Below are 21,121 nucleotides of genomic sequence, written 5' to 3'. Positions count from 1 at the left end.
ATATGTATAAACAAAAATATGCATTTGTAGATCGGTCTTGATGAATGGGGACTATGAGTTTTTTTAGGATATGAAACAGAAGAAATATTTTTCAGTTTAGTTTAAAGCTGCAATTTAACATTACTTTCCTAATCTGTGGATCACCCTCTGGATTAATCCATTAATTGTAGGGATGTATCGATCACATTTTTTTGCATCCGATCCGATACCGAATCTTTTATTTTGAAACCGAGTCCGATACTTTGCAAAGCATTAAGAAAGAAAAAAACAAAGAATGCATCCAAGTTGTCCCATAAGGTTTGCGGAGGCAATAATGAACAATATAGATGATGAACCTGGCCATTTTTGTTGTTTTGATTCCTCCGATCTTTTATTACCGATTCCGATTTTGTAAAAAATAATGTGATTGGTGCCGATACTCGGATCGGGTATCGGCAAATGAAGCTGTAAAAGCAAATGAAGCTGTCCACACACTATTAAATTTTCTATTCTCCTCTGAAACTTTACTTTTTTGGATTCAGAATCCATAGTGAGCCTCGATAGGGAGCCACCACTCGTGAGATTTGGCAAAATTCGGAGGAAAAGGCGTGAGGCTATGGATGTTTGACGCACATTTTAGTTGACAAAATGTTTAAAAAAAAATTTTTTAATTGGCGCATAGGTGTGTAATTTCTTCAGGCCTACAACAATGATAAAGGAAAATTAAAATGCTAAAACATTAGTCGCTATTTGTCAAAGCCCCAGGGAGAAGAGCTGAAGAGCCACAAAACTAAGTCTTTCTCACAAATTCAATGAAACACAGAGTGAGTAACTGACACACAAATGGGGGTGAAGTTTTCTTTTAAGCACCACAACAATCCATCTTGTCATAGTTCATTCCAAATGTTTACCAAAGGATTAAATCAGATTGTTGAAACACAAACACGACTTGTGGCACCTTAAAAAGATACTGAAACTTGACTTTGGAGCCCACGTGGACACCGTGCATGAACAAGCCAGATTTCCGTAATGGTTACCTCACCAACAGAAACTGCTTGATTACAGACGTCCATTAACTCTATTTGTTGGAGTGAATACCAACGTGGTATCTGCAAAACCATAAAAACCCTCCATAAAAGAACATAATTGTTCCTAATCAATATTAGCCGAAAATGCTACTTATTGTGTTGGATTGTGGGGAAACATTAGCTCATTAATTGCCTGCACAGGAAGTCCTGGCCCCCTGAGGTCATCCCATGGTGCGGCTCTTTCTACAATAATACCTGCAGCTGGCTGTTGGACACTGCCAGTTGATTTGCGTCTTCATCGACAAGCAGGCGAGACAAAGAGCGGCAGAATTCGAGGTCAAAGAGGACACCTCATGCATTTCAAATTAGCGTTGGAGTCTCAGCGCCAGAATGACACAACAGAGAAAGAAGGCATCATTACTATTCCTCTACTAATTGTGCAGCACATCATTTTCATTTCCAGAAGTGAACAGTCTTGTTTTATGGTGTCAGTGTGGGAGCTTGAGCTTGTCCCGATTCTGCTGTGTTCCAGTAAACGGCCACGACACCACTAAACCCTGCTCGCCGGAGACCAGGAAGGCGCCCTGTCGTCCCTCGTGCCTCCTGATAAAATGTTTAATTAGCTAATGTTTCCAGGCAACGACCACCGAGACGACTCTGGTGTGAATCAGGGTGAGGCAGTGGGACGGAGATAAGGGGGGGAAATGTCTAGGTGCAATATTAGAACCACAAAAACAGTAGGAAATCCAGTGAACTTAAATTCAACATCATGTTTGATGATATATATATATTCAGATGAATATACAGAATAAAATACAGAATATGGAATAAAGATAATAAAGAGTATATACAGTATGAGCAGTATGAGCTTAGTAGGCAGTGCAGGTAAAAGTGTTGGTGCAGCTCAGCAGTCTTTTGGTGAAAGGCTGCGTTGTTAAGTTGCACCTCATTTCAAGGTGCTACTGCACTGTGACACTGTGCTCCATGGTTCTGTCACGCGCCTCAAACCAGACACGGTGGACGCATTATTATTCCTCCACGGTGTGTTGTAAAGAAGCGTTCTTTACGTAAGTAGTACATGTTCATTGCAATTTTTTCAATATTTGGCATGGTTAATATGCGACTAAAATAGTGTACATTTAAATTCAGGCTCTGTGGTGTGCTGATGTTGCTCCCGGGATTCCCAGCTAGCCGGTCCTCCTAACGAAAGCGGACTTTTAAAAACACAGCAGTCACTAATTTTATTTGTTTCACATTTTATTTGGAGATTTTTTTTTATTTATTATTTGGGCCAATTATTAAAGAGTAAATGTTTAATTTAAGCCAGACTGCTGAGGCACACAGGGGGAGCATCATTTTTTAACCCCTTCCATTTAAAAAAAAAACAAAAAAAACTCGGGTTCAATCAGGCTCGGACCCAGTGTTGTATGTGATGATGTCGGGTGAGCTGGTTTCAGGTTGAATTTTTGGGCCCGTTGAGAACTCTACCAGGGATACGCCAATTACTTTGCCTGGGGGCCACTTTTGCAAAATTATATTTTGCAAATGTTTCATATCTAGTGTCTCAGCACATTTATGATCTGTCGTTAGCGGCATTAGCTTGTTTACTATATTATATAGTGTAGCTATTGCACTGAACGCCCCACGTCAGACACAGATGAAAAAGCCGTCCTTTCACGTCGGCATGATACGCAGCGTCTGGCAAAATGCGACCAGACAACAACATAAGTTAAGGGGCCACAAAATCTGAGTAGGTTGGGTGGGAGGTGTGGTGGATGGGTCCAACAATGACTACGTTTACATATACACCATATTCCGATTAAAATCAATATTCTGGTTAAGGTAATATTCCGAATAAGGTGTTTATATGCGCTGCAGCAACTGGATTATTCCGTTTACATGTAAATTGACATATTCCATTAAAGACCCCGGGCTACTGGCCTACCAGAAACGCTCTTATTTAGGCTAATGCAACACTCAACCTGTGGGGGGCAGCGATACGCCTATAGGCGCCTGGTCTCCCGGAAATACAGAAGAAGAAGAAGAAGGAAAAGAAGTTGTTTACAATGAACAGAAGCTGTAATGTTTGTTTGTAACTTAACTACAACACTCCTGTTGATCCATTTTGTCCTCAACAATGGAAGATGAGAGCGAGACGAAAAGGCGAACGAGTGTATGGACCTTTCTTTCCAGCTTATGCCGTTCACGCCAGCCAGAGCCCTCCGGAGTCTGCAGATGAAGGCACGAAGCCAGCTCTGCTGTTCTCCCCACTTGCCATAACCATAACAACACCAACAACCCAGGATTTCTTGCGAATTGAGTATGTGTAGACGTTACTGAATATTCCGTACGGGGCATTTTCCAATTAAGGTGTATACATGTCACAATAATCTGGTTAAAACAGGCATATGCCAGCGGTCTTATTCGGAATATTCTCCAACCGGAACATGACCGTAATCGGGTTATGCAAGTGTTTACATGACTCGTGCGCAACCGGAATATTGAGGATATTCCGAATAATACAGGAATATGGTGTGCATGTAAACGTAGCCAGTGACTGACTGAACGTGAAGCCAGCCCTGTTATTTTTTCTAAACCTAACCATGTGCTTTTGTGTGTGGCATTTTACTTCCCATAGAGTAACTGGGAAATTGGTGAGTCTTGACAGACATACAACGCTTGTGAGGCAAAAATCTACATACGTGACTGTTAATGTGATCACCAGTGTGTGTGTGTGTGTGTCCATCCTCCAGCTCATTAGCAGATGCTTCTGCAGAGGACGATGTCGATGCTGCTGTTTCAAAAGTGATGATGTCATTATACTTGCTGATTAATACGATTCTACTACCAGCTCTGTGTGTGTGTGTGTGTGTGTGTGTAGCTAATAAAGCATGGATGACAGAGGGAGGCAGCATGTGAATGTGTGCGTGTGCGATCAGTGACGTAACTCTCTGATTAATAGAGCTACCGCTTCCTGCGCCATCAAAACAACTGCATTAACTCAGTGTGTGTGTGTGTGTGTGTGTGTGTGTGTGAAAGACAGTTCATAACAGAGAGAACAGCCCTCTCTAAGTACAATATACATCATTGTTAGTCAAGCTTACAAATGCATTTCTCAGTGTGTGTGTGTGTGTGTGTGTGCGCACTGCAGCACATGTTGGTCGTGCAGTCCCCATCATGCATCAGCAACACATTACTCAGCTGCCTGTGTTCAAATGCGTGTTTGCCCCTGCAAGTGTGTTCGCATATATGAATATATAGTATCTATTTGTGTGTGTGTGTGTGTGTGTGTGTGTGTGAGGTAATCTATGATGGTATAGGTTGCAATGATTTGCCCCCTGAGAGGGTCATTGTGAATGTTATCATAACAGAGAAGGAGAGTAGACGGGATGGGATGAGGACTTGAGACAAGGTGAGGAAAATAGGAGGAGAGGAAACAAGGAGAAGATATGAGAAAAGGAAAGGAGCATCGCTGAGATGAGAGGAGACAAGGAGAGGAGAGGAGGTGAGGAATGAAGGAGACATGGGAAGGAGAGGAGGCAAGAGGAGAGAAAAGCTGAGGAAACAAAAAGAGAAGAGTGAAGAAGGAGAGAAGAGAAGAGAAGAGAAGAGAAGAGAAGAGAAGAGAAGAGAAGAGAAGCAATTAAGGAAAGGAGACAAGGAGAGGAAAGAGGAAATGAGGAGAAACGTGAAGAGGAGAGAGGGAGGAGAGGACACAAGGAAAAAAACAGGAGAGGGGAAAAAAGGGAGGAAGCAATAAGATGAAACAAGGAATAATGGAGGGGAGGGAACAAGGAGTGAAGTGAAGGAGAGAGGAAAGAAGAAGATGAGAGGAGATAAGTGAAGACGGGAGGTGACAAGAAGATGAGTTAAAGTGAGAAAAAATGGAATGAAAAATGGAGAAGAGAAGACAGAAGGAAAGGAGAGGAGATAAGAAGGAGACGAGGATAGAAGGAGGGAGAAGAGAACAGAGGAAACAAAAAGAGAGGAGCAAGAAGGAAGGGACAAGAGGGAAGAATAAGGAGACGAAACAAGAGGAGAAAAGTAGAGGACCAAGGACATGAGTGAAAAACGGGGGGAAACAAGAAGAGAAGAGAAGAGAAAGGAGGAGAGGAGCAAAGGAGAAAAGAGGACAGACAAGGAAAGGGGAAAAGGAGGAAAGGGAACAAAGAGAGAAGTAAAGATGAGAGGAAGGGCACAAGGACAGGAAATGAGAGGAGAGGAAATGAGCAGAATAAAAAGGAGACGAGGAGAAAGAAGGAGAGGAGAGAAAGAAAAAAAAGCAGGAGCAACAGGAGGGGAGGAGACAAGGAGAGGACTGAGGGAACTAGGGAAAAAGAGAGGAGGAAACAAGAGGAAAAGAGAAAAGAAGAAAGGTGGAAGAGGGGAGAGGACAGAAGGAAAGAAGAGGAGAGGAGAAAAGGAGGAGAGTAAAAGAGAAAAGCGGAAAAGAGAGGTGAGGATGAGAAGATGAGGAGATGAGACAAGGGCAGGGCACAAGGAGAGGAAACAAGAGGGAGCAGAAAGAGAGCAAAAAAGGAGGAGGAGACATGGAGAGGACTGAGGAAAAGAGGAGAAAAGGAAACATGAGAAAAGAAAGAAGGGGGAGGTGAGGAGAAAAAGGACTAGAGTAGAGGAGAGAGGAAGAACGAGGAGAAAAGTAACAATAAGAAGATGAGAGGAGATGAGACAAGGACAGGAGAGGAAATGAGGAGATAAAGGGAGACAAGAGGAGAGATGAGATGAGGAGAAGAGTGGCGTATCAACAAGAAGAAAGAGGGATGGGAGGAGGAGGAGGTCAGGAGAGAGGTGAGGGGAGGATGATAAAAGAGAGGGGCGTAAAATGAGTGGGGAGTTATTGCTCCAACAGGAGGAGCGAAGGCGAGCAGAGAAGGATCTTGTAAAAGAAAAGGAAGTGAGGAGGAGGAGAAGGAGGGAGGAGATCTTACAAGAGGTGGAATCTGAACTGAAATAGATAAGTCGAGAGAGACGAGAGGAAGGAAAAGGAGGTTGCGTGAGAAGGACGAGACACTCGACGTCAAGTGGAGCGCCGAGAGGAGAACAAGGAGGGAGGAAAGGAGGTGAGGGAGAAAGGGAGAAATAAATTAGAAAAAGAGGATGAGCAGACGGAGAAATAAGGGCAGTGAAAAGGGGAAATAAAAGGAAACATGAGCGCAGAGAAAGGAGGTCGAGTTGCAGAGGGGGTAAAGACGGAGAGAAAAGACGGAAGGATGGAAGAGTAGGGGAAAACGATCAGCGGGGAAAGATGGAGGAAAATACAGAGAGGAGCGTCCACGGTGGGATGAAGTGTGCCGCCTGCGTTTCACTCTGCTGCACAATGCAATCACAAGCCAAGCACCTCTCCCTCCATCTATCTGCTGGAAAGTAAAAAGTGGAGGAGGAAGAAAGAGGGAGAGAGAGGAAGGGAGGAGAGATGGAAAGACAGAGAGAGAGGGAGAGAGAGGCTTGTGATATTTAAAAAAAAAAAAAAAAAAGTCCTCGCCCACACAGGTCAGAGACGAGCAAAATCGCAAACCAAAAAAAGGATTTGAAACTTTCTGTCAGGCTGAAAGCTGCTGCTCATCTCACACAAACACACACACACACACACACACCCATATACACACACCACTATTAACCCAGTACTGATGATTAGAATCAGAGTCGTAACTTACGGCACAAAGGGAGTGCGCCAATTTTGTTTTCCCTGGTAGCTATCTGCAGTTGCCAAAGAGAATCGAGACGCTGGAACAACTGAAGTAACCGTGGAAAACAAAACGCAGTGTGTCCTGTGTTGCTGGTAGTTGCTAGGCTAGGTTGCTAGGCTATTAGCGATCTGGTTGTCTCTGCAACAGCGGCGCCAACAACACTACGACTTTGATTTTTCAAGCCCAGTTCAGACCAAAGAGTCACAGCGAGACGAGTAAAAACAGGCAACTACTGTTCTCACCAATGCAACTAGATGAGATGGTGTATCATCACTATGCAACAACTCTGTACTGGCTACAGTTGCATTAGTAGTGATGAAACGGCGAAAACTAGGAACAAAACGAACATCAGATGGACTGTATTCATTTTAAATACACCACAAGAATAATAATAACCAGCGGCAATTAATCAGTTGGTGAGAATGTGTGTGTGGGCGGGGCATAAGCACATATAGCGAGCAGCAGCGGCGACCCATTGTCCCACACTGGCACACCGTGAGGACAGAAACAGAGGGCTCGGCGGGGACGGAGCACCTGCTGCAGCAAGCGAACACGCCTTCTGCGGTCATTTTGACTTGACCAGTGGACCTCACTACAAGCTGACTGGCTGTAGAAACAGGTGGCGTGCTTTATGTTATAAAAACAGCCATCGCTGATTTGATCAGCAAAGTTGCAGGGGACGCCATCAGCCAGCTTGTCTTAAAGGAATACGCCGACGATTTGGGAGTTGTGCCCTTTCTCTATCATTTTCATATTGAGACAACATGATTGATATCTTTTTTGTGTCTGTACGTCCAGTGGCTGGGTCTCAGCGGTTAGCATTGCGGCTTAGCTTAGCGAATACAATTGAAGTCTATAGGGGGTCAGTAACCTACTCGGTAAAAGTGAACAAATAAACGTTACAGAAACCCTGAAGCTGGTATTTCTGCACGTGCATTTAAAATTAACATGTTTAAACATTAATTCGAAAAACGAGTCCTTTTTAGTCGTTTTAGAAGAAGTTTGATACATGAACTACAGTGTGTTTACGTCCTGCGCGGAGGGATACACCGGTGAGCAACAGCTGCAGCTTGCTCTGGGACAGGTACGCTAGGTCATGACATGGACGATCATAAAGCAATATTACTCACTCGACTGAAAGCTGTCCATCAGCTCCTGCAGCCCTGGGGCGTTTTTTCCAGTTTATCTTAGGAACATGAAAAAATGTTTCAATCACGCCAGGATTAGTGATTGCTGCAAAGTTTTCACTCCTTGTGATGCACTCTCTGCGGCGGTTTTCCTCCTGATGATATATCTCCCCAATGATGGTAGCACCGAATCCCATTCTGTGCAGCAAAATGATTCCACCTCCGTAGGCATAGGTTGGCAAGCCCCGCAGCTACACCACCAATCCTCCCCTGGCCTCCGTCTCCCCTCAGCCCCTTGCTGTTCCACTGCCTCGGAGGATTCAGCCTCTCTTCTCGCCCGCTCAGCATCCAACACCTGGAGTACCTCATCCGTATATTCCGGCTCAAACAGGTATGGCTCTGGATCTGTGTCCGCTACAAGAAACTCCTCAAAATCGCGTTCAAAGTCGTCCATTGCAGCTACTATAGTCCGGAGGTATCGTTAGGCTAAATAAACAGCTGAGTTTTGTTTACAGGCTACGTCTGTGCCTGTGCCTGCTCACTGGTGTATCCCTCCACGGATCACAGCGCAGGACGTAAACACACTATAGTTCATGTATCAAACTTCTTCTAAAACGACTAAAAAGGACTCTCGTTTTTCGAATTAATGTTTAAACATGTTAATTTTAAATGCACGTGCTGAATTACCAGCTTCAGGGTTTCTGTATCGTTTATTTGTTCACTTTTACCGTAGGCTACTGACCCCCTATAAGCACAATGCTAACCACTGAGACCCAGCCACTGGACGTACAGACACAAAAAAGATATCGGTCATGTTGTCTCAATATGAAAATGATAGAGAAAGGGCATAACTCCCAATTGTCGGCGTATTCCTTTAACACCTGGGCTTAAGACCACTGGTTACCAACCTGCAGGTCCTGACCTCCACAAGGTGTCGCCAAAGCTTCACGAGGGGGTCGCGTATTGATTTTAAGAGGTGTAAGGAAACTTTTTGAAATCATATACAGTCAGCCTATATTTCAGCATCATCACAGAGCTCTCACTTTCTGCTAAACAGCCTCATTCTGCATTACAATAGTTCGCAGTTGAACCACCGAAAAGCTAACAGAACAAAAGTCAAGCAAACACCGAATTTCTCAAAGAAGAAGCCTTTTAAGTTTGTATGATTGTCTCAAATTAAAGAAAAGACAGAATCATATAAAAGGGTATTATAATATGTAATATAAATAAAATATGTCACTTAGTCAGGGGTCGTCACTTTACTTGATGATATAAAGGGGTGCCTTAAGGGGAAAGGTTGGGAACCACTGTGTTTAGATGACATAATGTCAGAAAATATATAACAAAGCCCAAATCAAGGTTCCAGAGCCAAAAGTAGCCTCTTTAAATAACCTTCTTTTTGTCAGATCAGCATCTAAAACTCAAAGATATTCGATTTACAATCATATAACACACAGAAAAGCAGCAAATCTTCCCATCTGAGGAGCTGGAACCACAGACTGTTTGGAGGTTCTGCTTTGAGAATAACAGATTTCCAGGTCAGATTTTTCAGTCACTGCAAGCAACCAAACGTTGTTGTGCTTCCGACTGCAAAAAGTTGCAGACCGCAGCAGTTCTCAGTAAACAACATCCTCTTACATCAGTTGCAGCTCGAAGAACTTGCCAATAAGGGCAATGAGCAGAAAATGTAAATTATACATCAGTAAGTTTGTGTCAGTAAAATCAGCTAGTTTTTTAATTCAGTAACACATAAACACATGATTTGTTTTTACTTTTCATATCAACTTAACAACAGATGTGTGACTGAAATCAGCAGCTTTAAGAGCAGACTGTCCTCACAGGCAAAACAACAGTACTGGTCAGATGCCGAAAACAACTTACGTTGACGTCCATCTGCTAGCAAACTTTAGTGATCATCATTTATCAATAACACAAGTATCATAATGTTACTATTGCACAACAGATGCCCTGAGGAGGGAGGTTTGTATTCAGTCCTACCAACACTCAGCGTTCATTTCTCCTGACCATGAACACAACATCCACCCCTGAACTCATCCAAGTACTTTCCTCTTTTAACCACGACCATGATCTTTCCCTAAAGCTTACCGAGACTTTAAAATTACTTTGAAACGACTAAATTCTGACGTCAGTTTGAGTTTAGATTAGATTTACCAAAGACTGGGGATCTTCCACATCACTATTTGCAAGACTGCACCTAGATTCCGTTGGAGGTTATTTCCCATCCTGCTCCTCGTGGAAAACGTTACATCAAACTCCATTCTAAATTAAAGCTGCAAGCAGCGTTGGGTGGGACCTCGGACTCCCGCCGTTTTGGCCTCCAGCTCACATAGACAGTTAAAGACAAGTTTTAGACGATTTTAGACCCCTCTCCACTCTAGCTCACAGCTGACAATATCTCCACATTTCCTCATGTTATTTTCAGAGGCATAGCTCACTTCCTGTTGGATTTAGGTCAGGGGTGTCTTCAGCCGAGGTCCCTAAATATGACATATCAACAATTCCTTACATATCTGCAAATACACATAGCTCTAGAAACACAAGATAAGAGACGTCACATGTCGACAGTATTCTTGTCAGAGTAATCCATAAAGATAAAAAAGCATTTGCACTGTGGGAATGAGAGGTGAACCGTTTCAAAAATTTAGCGTCTCACTAAATTTAAGTGCTGGTTGTCACGAACAGGTGAAGGACTCACAAAGCCAACTCATAGACTGAGATTTAAGTTCAGGGTCTTGAAGCAGGCTCAGGTCGGTACACTGGTCGTCAGTAACACAGGCAAAGGTATCCAACCGACACACAAAAAGGATCTCTCTGGGAAACACTTGAACTCTTATTCAAAGGTAAAGACAATGTGGCATCAAATGAGGCGAGGACAGGGACTTGAATAAACTAGGACAAGGGACGCAATGAGACACAGGTATAACATACTAGGGCGGGGCAAGTAATCGCAAAGAAGGGAAACTTGACAGGACGTGGGATCCGAAACGAGACAAGACAATGGTTACGAACATTAAAGGTAGTTTGAGCTTGACTGGTCATGACACTGGTTGGTGGGTCAGCCCTAGTCTCTATATACAGACTCTACATTCAGTGAATGTAGAGTCTGTAGGCAAACCCCGGAGATCTTGCCTCCGGAAGAAGAGCAGAAGAGCCCTGGTTTCCGGTTGTAGGCTGTTTGTAGTCCGCGTGATATTGACCAATCACGTTTGAGCCGGCTGCAGTTGTTGCCAGGTTAAACGGTCCGTGCGGTGAACTAACGAGGCGGAACATAATTGGCGTCACTGCAAACTCTGAATCCATCGCAATGGTTCAGCATATTTACTTATATATAAACGGAAGTCTGAAACGGAAATTCGCCTCCTCCGCCCAAATCAAACCAGAATGCCAAAAAATCGGGGGTCTGTCCCCCGAGGCTGTATCGCCGTCTGCTGGAAGTCAGATGCCGAATACATCCAAAGGGTTCAGAGAGTGGTGGATCGGATACACGCCGAACTAAACATCGACTGTTGTTCACTCCACAACTCCGAACCGAGACGTACGTTCCTGCGCCTCCCTGAAGTCCCCTCCATGTTTGCTGTCTGCCCAGTTTGCTACTTCACCTATTGCTTGTTGACAATGTTTACACCATTAAACTTCGGTATTTGCATAAGCCAAGACTAAAACTTGATGATAAAATGACGATGACGATACAAAGACTGGATAAGACAGCTCGGACTGAGTACCTTACATCAACTGATTGAGAACACGAGACGGAAATCTCTTGTAGTTTTATTCCAACATTGGAAATCTACCTGTGACAGTGACATTGCTTGAAAAGTAACGTGGTATAAGATCAACATAACTTTGACTCGTACTGTGAAGCAATACTTTTACGAGTGACTCCTGTTTTTCTCTTTTTTTTTGTGTCGTGCGCACCCACAAGCAGGCGAGCAGTGTGATCCACATCCCTGTCGCCAGTTTCACACTCTTCCACTGATCGACAGTTGGTAGCGCTGACGCCAAAAGCAACGTCGCAATGTGCCAACAAAGCAACAGGAAAGAAAAAAAAAAGACTGCAAGCTCGGAGACATGGAAGTAAACAATGCAGCATTTAAAATATTTCAGGCTTTGCAAACATTTTATGAGGAAAGAAAAACACATTGAGGTGACAATGTGTTTCGGCGAGAAAAACTGAATGTAAACATCAATTTGCTTGTTTATTTCCCACAGGGCACCTTTAACCAGATGTTACCCAGATGTTTACAATAGGAAAACACGCTTTCTGTATCAGGTATACGGCGCTTTTTGGAGCTCACTGACAAATGACCTGTTTTAGCATTGTTTAAGGGCTATATGTGTGTACCATTACCACATATACACACTGGGCTCCAGGTGCTCTTGTTCCACGTCTCTATATTTCAGCTCATCAGTGAGGCCGCAGCCATCTGCTGATTGTGTCCAATGATGCAAAGCTAAAGCAAGAGACACCACTCATCCTGCCAGTGCTGACATTTCCCATCCCGAGGCACAAACTGGTGAGAACTAGCTGATACTGGAGACCAGTCCTAAAACAGTTTTAATCTATTATTCTGACGCAGAGCTCAGATATGATCCATTTTTTTCCCCGTCTGTCTGACAGCCGAGTCTTGCTCCCTCTTTGCACTCCACAGACCTAAGCCACCGTCTTCTGTTAAATCCCTTCTTTAAACAAACATTCATGTTAAAGCCCTGTCTCAAAGTGCTCCAGTTTTGTTCGGTTTCATCACTCTTTTTCATGCCTTGCTTTTTTCCTGCGTCTTGTCCCAGCACTCTTTATGCGCTCAAAGAACGCTGCACCATTGTTTCGCAACATAAAATAACCTATTTATCGCGCGCTTTAGGAGGAGGAAGGCACACAAGCACGCCTGCTTTGGAAGTCGTACCAGATTGGTTCCAGTGTTTCAGAGGCATCCATCTCCGCAGCTGCTGAGGTAACGTTTGGATGGCGCACAAGAAAAAGATGAGAAAGAGGGACGGGGGGGATCGCTGAAGTGTGATCTGTTACGCAATCAACACCATCAGCACAAACATCAGTGCTGGAAAACAAGAAGACTGACATTTTGTGTCTCGGGAGATGTTCAGTGTCAAAACAATACAGAGGTGGATCGACGTACTGACTCAAAGTCTGGTCGTAAGAGATGATTTGTTGTGGGGTCTCATTAGTCGGCGTTGTTGGGTTTTGTTGATTAGTGCCACGTCTAATTTGTTTCATTGTCAACACGTATAGCGACACTTTTTCATTTAGTTGTTTAACCTAAACAGAGTGAGAAAATAGCGAAACGTGCCCATCACAAGTTCACAGAGCTCTTGTTAAGTTCGACCAACTCTCAAGAACTCAATGCAGTTTTGAATGGTATAAAACAGAGAGAAGCAGTACGGGAGACCAGGGTTGGTTGGCACACTTTTCACTCTCTGCTTTACGTCTCTGGCATAATTTATGTTAGACTATTCTGGGCCGCAGGTTCGATTCCAACCCTCGGCCCTTTGCTGCATATCATTCCCTCTCTCTACACTATAACCAGCAGCAAATGAAAGGTTCAGGTCTGTGTTTTAATGTGCAAAATTGTTTTCTAAAATTAGGTGATTTGTAATTAAAGTTAGGTGTGCATTTGTGCCAAACAGCCCCGTCAAGCGGGTGGTCATTCATATGTATATATGCAGCAGGGTCTTGTTTGCAGAGATCGCCATGTTGCATCGCCAACGGCCCAGAACGGACAAAACAAACACTGAAACTAGACAGGGTCATTCACATTTTTGCATTTTCAAGTCTGCCACTGTGGTTTATGAGCGCGTCGTAAAAACACAAATCTTTTTTAACATAAAACTGCTTTATTCAGTGTTTTCACCAGTTTTAATCAACTGGTCCGTTTGTTTTTGAGAGGAGGAGACCTCTGCGAACGATTTGGCTCCTGGTAAAAACCTCCTGAAAGTCTGGATCTTAAGTTATCAAAAAAAAAAGAAAGAAAGAAAGAAAAGGATTAGCAGGTGCTAGGCTAGCTGCCTGTCTCCAACATGCCAAGCAGCATTGGAGGAACCCTGATTTGTGATTTCATTTAGTGTTTTTACCAGCTTAAATGACTTGGTCTGTTTGTTTTGGAGAGGAGGAGACCTCTGTGGGTAACTCAAAACATCGAAGGAATTCTAACCGGGAGAAGTTTCAGCTGGCCGAAACCTGCAATCCTCACCACTAGATGCCACTAAATACCCCAAATCTTACACACTGCTTTATCAGTCGGAGTGTCTGATTACTTTTGTCACTGATCATTCAAAATAATCTTTTTAATCAAATCAACAATATAAACCTCGTTTTTAAACTTTCAAAATTATCTCACAAAACAGTTACAACACCTAACCCCAGAATCACTCACAACTGACCCAACTTTGCACCACTTTGTGCCTTTTGTGCATCAATTTATGGTGTAAATGTCCTTAATTTTGTCAAAGAAAAAGTCCTCTGCAACTTCAGTGTTTTTTATTTTGTTTGTTTTTGTTAACCCCGATGCAACCAGCTACCATCACTCAGACTTTCAAATCTTATATCAAAATCTAGCTTCCTTTGTCTATTAATTAGACGTAACACTTTCCCAATATCTCTATGTGACAAACTTTTATAATATGTTTAGTCCAGAGACCAATTTTTTCCTGACTATAAAACTGAAATGTCAACCTAACACAGTAGATGAGTGCAGGTGAAGAAAGCAAACATTCTGACGTTACAGTTTAGTTTCTGCGACCTTCCAGGGACCACAAAACAGCCAACAGCCGTGTGCCAACCAACCTGGTCTCGCCTAAATCCTGACAGGTCCATGTTTTCAAATGTAAACATCAGCGAACATCGAGGAAAAGATGGAGGATAATAAGCGCCAGCTGAATCAATGCCAATGTACAGGCGTTGGAAAATAAACTGGACAACCACCGTGCTGCATCAGGAACAGTAATCTCCTTTGATTCACCGAAACTTGGCTACAACCTGGACAGCACCATTGAAACAAGAGGCTCCTTTTCTATGTGGCGATCTAACAGAGCAGAGGACTCTGGTGAGAGAAGGAGAGGACATGTGCTTTACAGTGAATAAGGACTGACTGAGTTGAGGTGCTGTCCCGGCGCTGCTGTGGATCACTGCTATACGGCTGCAGAGCGGTGCTGCCCGTGTTTAGGAGGAGCGACCAGACCAGTGACAGTTTGGGATGTTTGCTTGAAAAATACTCGAAATTGTTGCTGATTTATTTTAAACTCACCACATATTCGTTTCAACCCAACAAAACTCCGAGCTGCATCGGCTCCACAAAGCTGCCGACTGAGATGATAATCATTCTGCAACTTTTGTCATTTTGTGATAATTACTGTAGTAGGATCCTTATTATTTCATACAAACACGCTTTCTCTCACAAAACTTCAAATTAAACCGAACGTCTCAAAACTGCTGATGTTTCATAATTAATAAAATCTCCAGAAACAATTAGGCACAATTATCGTTCACCCACTGCTGGATGCTCATACTGTAGATTTGCTGTTTGCCATCTGTGCTCTGTGTGTGTGTGTGTGTGTGTGTGTTGCAGCAGCAGAAACTTGCCTGACATTTAAAAAGGAGGCTGTACTTTCCTCCGGGTGGACAGGGGAAACACTTAAGAGGGCTGGCGAAGGGTTTAATATGCAGGGAAAACCCTATGGGCCCGCGAGCGCGCGCCGACATGCACGCACACGCATAAAACCCCACCACACACACACACACACACACACACACACACACACACACACACACACACACACATTCTGCAGCTCCATCCATCTCTTTTCTCTTTTTTTGTGTGTTTTATTCCTCATTTATGCGCGCTCACACAGGTCTGTATGTAAACACAGAGCAGGGACATTTGCACGCACGCACGCGCACAAATGTGCACGCACGCACGCGCGTAAAAACTGCACAATCTCCATCTCATGCGCACGCCGAACGCGCAAAGAACAGAGCCTACTGAGACCCACACAAACTCCGCAGCCCGCCTCTCTCCCTCACACACACACACACACACACTGAGCAGCTCGCACGCACTCTCTCTGCACCCCCTCTCTTTCCAGCATTAGTCAATAGTCAGGATACATAAACCACCCACCAGTCACCCAAAGCATCTCCCAGCCAAACCCTCTCTCTCTCTCTCTCCAGCAACTCCAGCATCACCACCGTCTCTCTGCTTCACCATCAAACCATCTCAAACACCCAGAACCGCATGAATAAAACAGGGATCCGGGTAAACAGCAGCATATCCACACAGCTTGTTGTCAGCATGCAGCCTGGAAAAGCCAGCTCAAGTGATGGGAAGGTGTAATACAGTCAGCACATGTGGGAGGGATGGAGGGAACATTTCTTAGAATGACACAAAGTCAGCCTTTCTTTACATTAAATCACACCTGAGACACAACTGGACACAAAGCACTTGAGGCAGATTTGTAGTTGAAGACAAAACGCAGCAAAGTCTTGCAGCACATCTCGCTGCTCCTGCTCTCTGAAAACTGATATTCCACATTATGGCCGACGTTTAATTTTTCCCTTTAAAGCGGGGTTAACATTGATTACAGGTAGCAAGAGTGCCGGCGCCGTCACAACCCCCGCGTGCCACTCACATCTTAACGGTCACAGGTGGAGTTAATTAATCAATCATGGATGCTTACAGGTGTTAATTCGGGTTTTAATCCGGATTTGAAAGCTGAGAAAGAGAAACAGTTGCTGCTCTGGTGTCTCTCACCTGTTTGTCGGAGACCTTCTCTCTCCGTCTGCGCAGGAATAAACAAAAACAACCGTCTCTCCTCCAAATTAACGATTAGTCCCCTCTCCCCGGGGGTCTCGCGCACCTCACGTGCGGCGCTTTCGCACTCCTCTCTATCTCTCCGCTCTCTGCGTGTTTCTGTGTCTGTCTGTCTCTTCTTTTCTCGCGGGATTTCCTCCTCCGCCTTCCTCCTGTCTTCTTCTCCTCCTCCTCCTCCACCACCGCCTCCTCCTCCTCCTCCTTCTTCTGAGTCTGCTCCGCGGGATCAGCTCGTCCTCCTCGCGCCACCTGGACGGAGACGGAGCGGCTCGCGACGCTTGTGCTCGTGGTGCTGATGCTGCTGCTGCTGCTGCTTCTTCTCCGCGCGACCCATCCTGTTGTCAGCGGGCTTCTGCTGCGGAGGGGAAGAGGAGAGAAGAGGAGAGGAGGGGAAGGAGCTCTCTTTCTCTCCCTCCTCTCTATCCTCAGTAAAAAAAAAGCAACACAGAGCTGAAGCTACAGGTGATGGAGGGAGGTTTTTAAAATCCACAACGGTGTCGGTGCAGCTCACAGCTGCGTGTCACTGCGATGCTCCCTGCCTGGTTCCTGGTTTCTGGTTCGTGGAGTCCGCATCGGTAACTGCAACGACACTGGTTTGAAACCGGCAGGAGACCACCACACATCCTCTCTCTGCTCCCCCACACTGCCTCGCTCTCCGCTGAACGCTGTTCAATAAAATGCCAAAACATTTACTTTTGACAGTGCATTTCAGAGGAAAGCTACTTTTTACTACTCTACATATATATGATTCTTTTTTTTATAAGTTGCACATTCATTTCTCGATACAGAACAACCAATAAATAAAAAAAAATGTGACGCATTTTTTTTTTTTTTTTTTTTTTGTAATAATGCATTCTTGGCACTTGTCCAGGGTGTCTACAGATATAACCAAGTTAAATTTAAGACTTCCTAAGACCTTTTTAATACCACCTTATATGAAATTTAAGACCAAATCTGCAATGGAAATACACATTACATATATGTAACAGGTTCAGTTATACAGCAGTAATATGTGTCAAATATATATTAGTAATAATAAGTATCATAATTACACAGAATTTGTTCCAGTTGGTATTACCTGACACATTTAGGCCTCCGTAGTCAGTATGTGGAATGCTTGATACTTAATTCCTTTACCCCTACGGTCACCTTTGGGGGTTACCCAAAGCAGCACATTCTCACTCCAACCTCTCTACGTATTGACGTTTGGTAACTTTCCACGACCACGCACGACATGCAAGGGTGTGTTGGTTGTTGACAAGTTCAGCCTGTTATATGCATTGTCTTCTTTCAAAATACACTTCTTTTTTCAGAGGAAATTTAACGTCTACAAATGAACGCACTTCGTCAGTACAACACTGCGAATTTACTTTTTTTTCCTTCAACAACAAACACACACGCTTGGATTTTGTAAAAAAGATCAGGGTTTGGCTTTAGAATCTTACGGGACACGAACAACGCTCTCTCGAGTGACAGTCAATGTTTGTTTGGGTGTCATCAGCTTAACAGTAGTAGGATACTTCATTAAAATGACTGATAATGCGTCCTAACGGAAGCATGTAAAGTGAAAACAAAATAGGACCGAGAATAGATCCCTGTGGTGCCCCACACATAAGTGGAGCTGTTGTTTCAATGGCGGAATGCAACTGTGGTACCTGTACTTTACTTGAGTATTTCCATTTCATGCTACTTACTCAGTGGTGTACAAAGTACTCAGATTCTTTTCCTTGAGAAAAAGTAGAAATAATACAGCCAAAAAAACCTCCATTACAAGGAAAAGTCCTGATTTCAAAATGTGACTTAAAAGTCCAGTATGTAGCATTTAGGGGGATATATTGGAAGAATTGGAATATCATACATCTGTTCTTTCATCACCTGAAAATAAGATTTTTTTTTAATGAGCTACTTATATCTACATAAGGGGCAGGTCAAGGTTACTACAGTAGTCCAGAACGGACACACCAAACACTGGTGATAGGACTAGTTAGGTTTTTCACATCGGCCACCATAGTTATTAGCCCCCACACAACAAAAGCCTCGCAAAACATATTTTTAAAAATTCACTAATTCATTTATTTATTTTCTGTGACCACTCATCCTGGCAGAGGTCGTAGAGGGAGGGTGACAAGGGTGGATGGGTCCAACAAACACTGGCTTTCTCATGTTGTATCTGGAGGTGGAAAGTCCATGACCAAACGTTGATATGTGACAAGGTCAGAGTGAGAATGCGTGTCCTCTGTGATGGTCAGACCTTGTTGGACCCACCTTAAATCACATTGTTGTCCAGTGGCTTTTAAAACTGATGTCGTCCAGTGGTGTTATTTACTGACGCTGTTTTTCGTCGGCATCTGACACAGAAATCAATAGCCAAGCAGCGGTATTTGAGAACTTTGGCATGAGAAAGGGTTGCTTTCGTAGCTCCCTCTTGGATGCATGCTGCTCACGTTCTGGTCCATTGTCACCACCTTTAATAAAGTGTCTGCCTACCTGCACGCTGTGCTCAGGAAACACAGCAAAATAAGAAGAAAATAAGAAATTGCAGGCAGAGCGCAGACTCCCTGCAGATAAATACACTTCCTCACACTTTTATTGAGTGATGATTGATGATTACTTTTGTATGAGTCTATTTATTGTTCTATAGAAAAAGCCTGCCTACCTTTAATGTGCTCTATTCCATCACTGACCACTGTTTTTATCCATGCCTTGCTTTCTAATTAGAGCTGTCAATCATTGCCAGGGGGCGGGTCCCAGGTGCACAGACCAGCTGGAAATTGGACGGCGCAGCTTGAATGCTGAGGAGGCTTTGAAGCAAAGGTCCAGTCAGACCTGTACTGAAAGTAAATGATGACCTCAAGTAGTTCATGAAGGGAAGGTTGTTGGACTTTAAAGAGGCAGACGGGTGAACAGGACTTTACTAGTTTCAGTCACGAAGAAGCAATCAGGCCAGGGGAAACAAGATTCAAGTACTCCATTACAAAATGTATGTTGTGGCATTCTTTGCAATTCTTATCTCCCCACAGCCCTTTTTTTCACAAGTTTTTGCACAATTATTTAATACCTAGTTGGCTGCTCTCATGCCTGTCCACAGCAATACTGCCAATCTGAGTTGCCCACATTTCTTCGCCTTGACAGACAGGTGAAGCCTTCGGGGCAGCAGAGCAGTGCAGAGCAGCAAGTCCAAAGAGCACAGAGTCAGGAAAATGACCAAAAAATGCCAGAGTATCGGTGGTGCAGAAGTAGACTGAATCTATAACCTTCATTAAAACATTAATCTGCTTTAGATTATTAAGATATAAAATCTGAGCTCCAATAGTTGCTGAGATATTTCAGTCCTAAGTTGTGGACCGACAGACCAACTGACTGCTAACATGGCTAAAACTGAAGGATGATATGAACACAATCTATACCATATTTCTATAACAATGTTCCACAATAAAGAGAAACCTCCACATTGTTCAATTTGAATTAGGGATGCATGATATTTGATTTTTTGCTGATAGCCGATATGCTGATATGTAACAATTTATTTGACCAATAAACAATACCGATATTGATATATCCACCTTTTTCCCCACCGAATTTAAGTGATCATCAAGTCTCCTCTTTAGTCGAATCAACATCATATTATGCATTCATACTCTTATCACGATGGCCCACCAGCAGATGGAGACATGAAATACGATACTTTTCAATGTATGAAATCTTACAATATAATGATGAAAACTGTCTGTGTGTCTGTTCCACGATTTTCTCCTCACTGACTTGGTCAATCCATGTGAAATTTGGCACAGTGGTAGAGGGTCATGGGAGTATGCGAATGAAGCAATATTACATCAATTGGCCAAAGGGGGGCGCTATAGCAACCGATTGAAATGTCAAACTTTGAATGGGCATATCTCATGCCCCGTATGTCGTAGAGACATGAAACTTTGCATAGAGATGCCTCTCCTCATGAGGAACACATTTGCCTCAACCCATAACTTCCGGTTATATAGATTTTCTGCCATTTTGAATTTTTTTTGGAAAACACTTCAAATGGATCTCTTCCTAGGAAGTTTGAGCGATCTGCATGAAAGTGGGTGAACATAATCTAGGGACCAATATCTAAAGTTCCCTCTTGGCAAAAGTTGGAAAACTTACTAAAACTGAGCTTCTATAAGGCAATGAATATTGCGGAGGGCGTGGCTCATCACATAAAGGTGTATAACATCTCAAGGGTTTCACCCATCACCACGCAACTTTGTAGGCATATGACCACACATAATCTGAGGGGACCCCTCCATTATTGACCCCATCAAACAAAATGGGGGCGCTAGAGAGCTAATTTCTTATCTAGGCCTAACCGCCATATCGATTTTTACTAAACTTGGTAGATATGTAGAACAGGACGCCTCAAGGTGACTGGAGAAATTTAACTCTAATTGGCAACTGGGTGGCGC

The 21,121-nt window shown here is 43.6% G+C and overlaps 1 protein-coding gene across 1 annotated transcript in view; it reads right to left on the bottom strand.

Annotated features, from left to right (window-relative positions):
- Positions 1-16,900, bottom strand: part of trpc5a (transient receptor potential cation channel, subfamily C, member 5a) — a 219,471-nt gene extending 202,571 nt beyond the window's left edge. Inside the window, exon 1 of the mRNA XM_050066698.1 lies at positions 16,623-16,900. The gene's annotated coding sequence lies outside the window, so the exon portion shown is untranslated. The remainder of the gene's footprint in view (positions 1-16,622) is intronic.
- Between the last annotated feature and the right edge of the window lie 4,221 nt (positions 16,901-21,121).

The sequence above is a fragment of the Epinephelus moara genome, chromosome 17, assembly GCF_006386435.1.
Source record: "Epinephelus moara isolate mb chromosome 17, YSFRI_EMoa_1.0, whole genome shotgun sequence".
Taxonomy (NCBI): Eukaryota; Metazoa; Chordata; class Actinopteri; order Perciformes; family Serranidae; genus Epinephelus; species Epinephelus moara.
The sequence above is the reverse complement of the archived record's forward strand: the minus strand, read 5'-3'. Positions and strand labels throughout refer to the sequence as shown.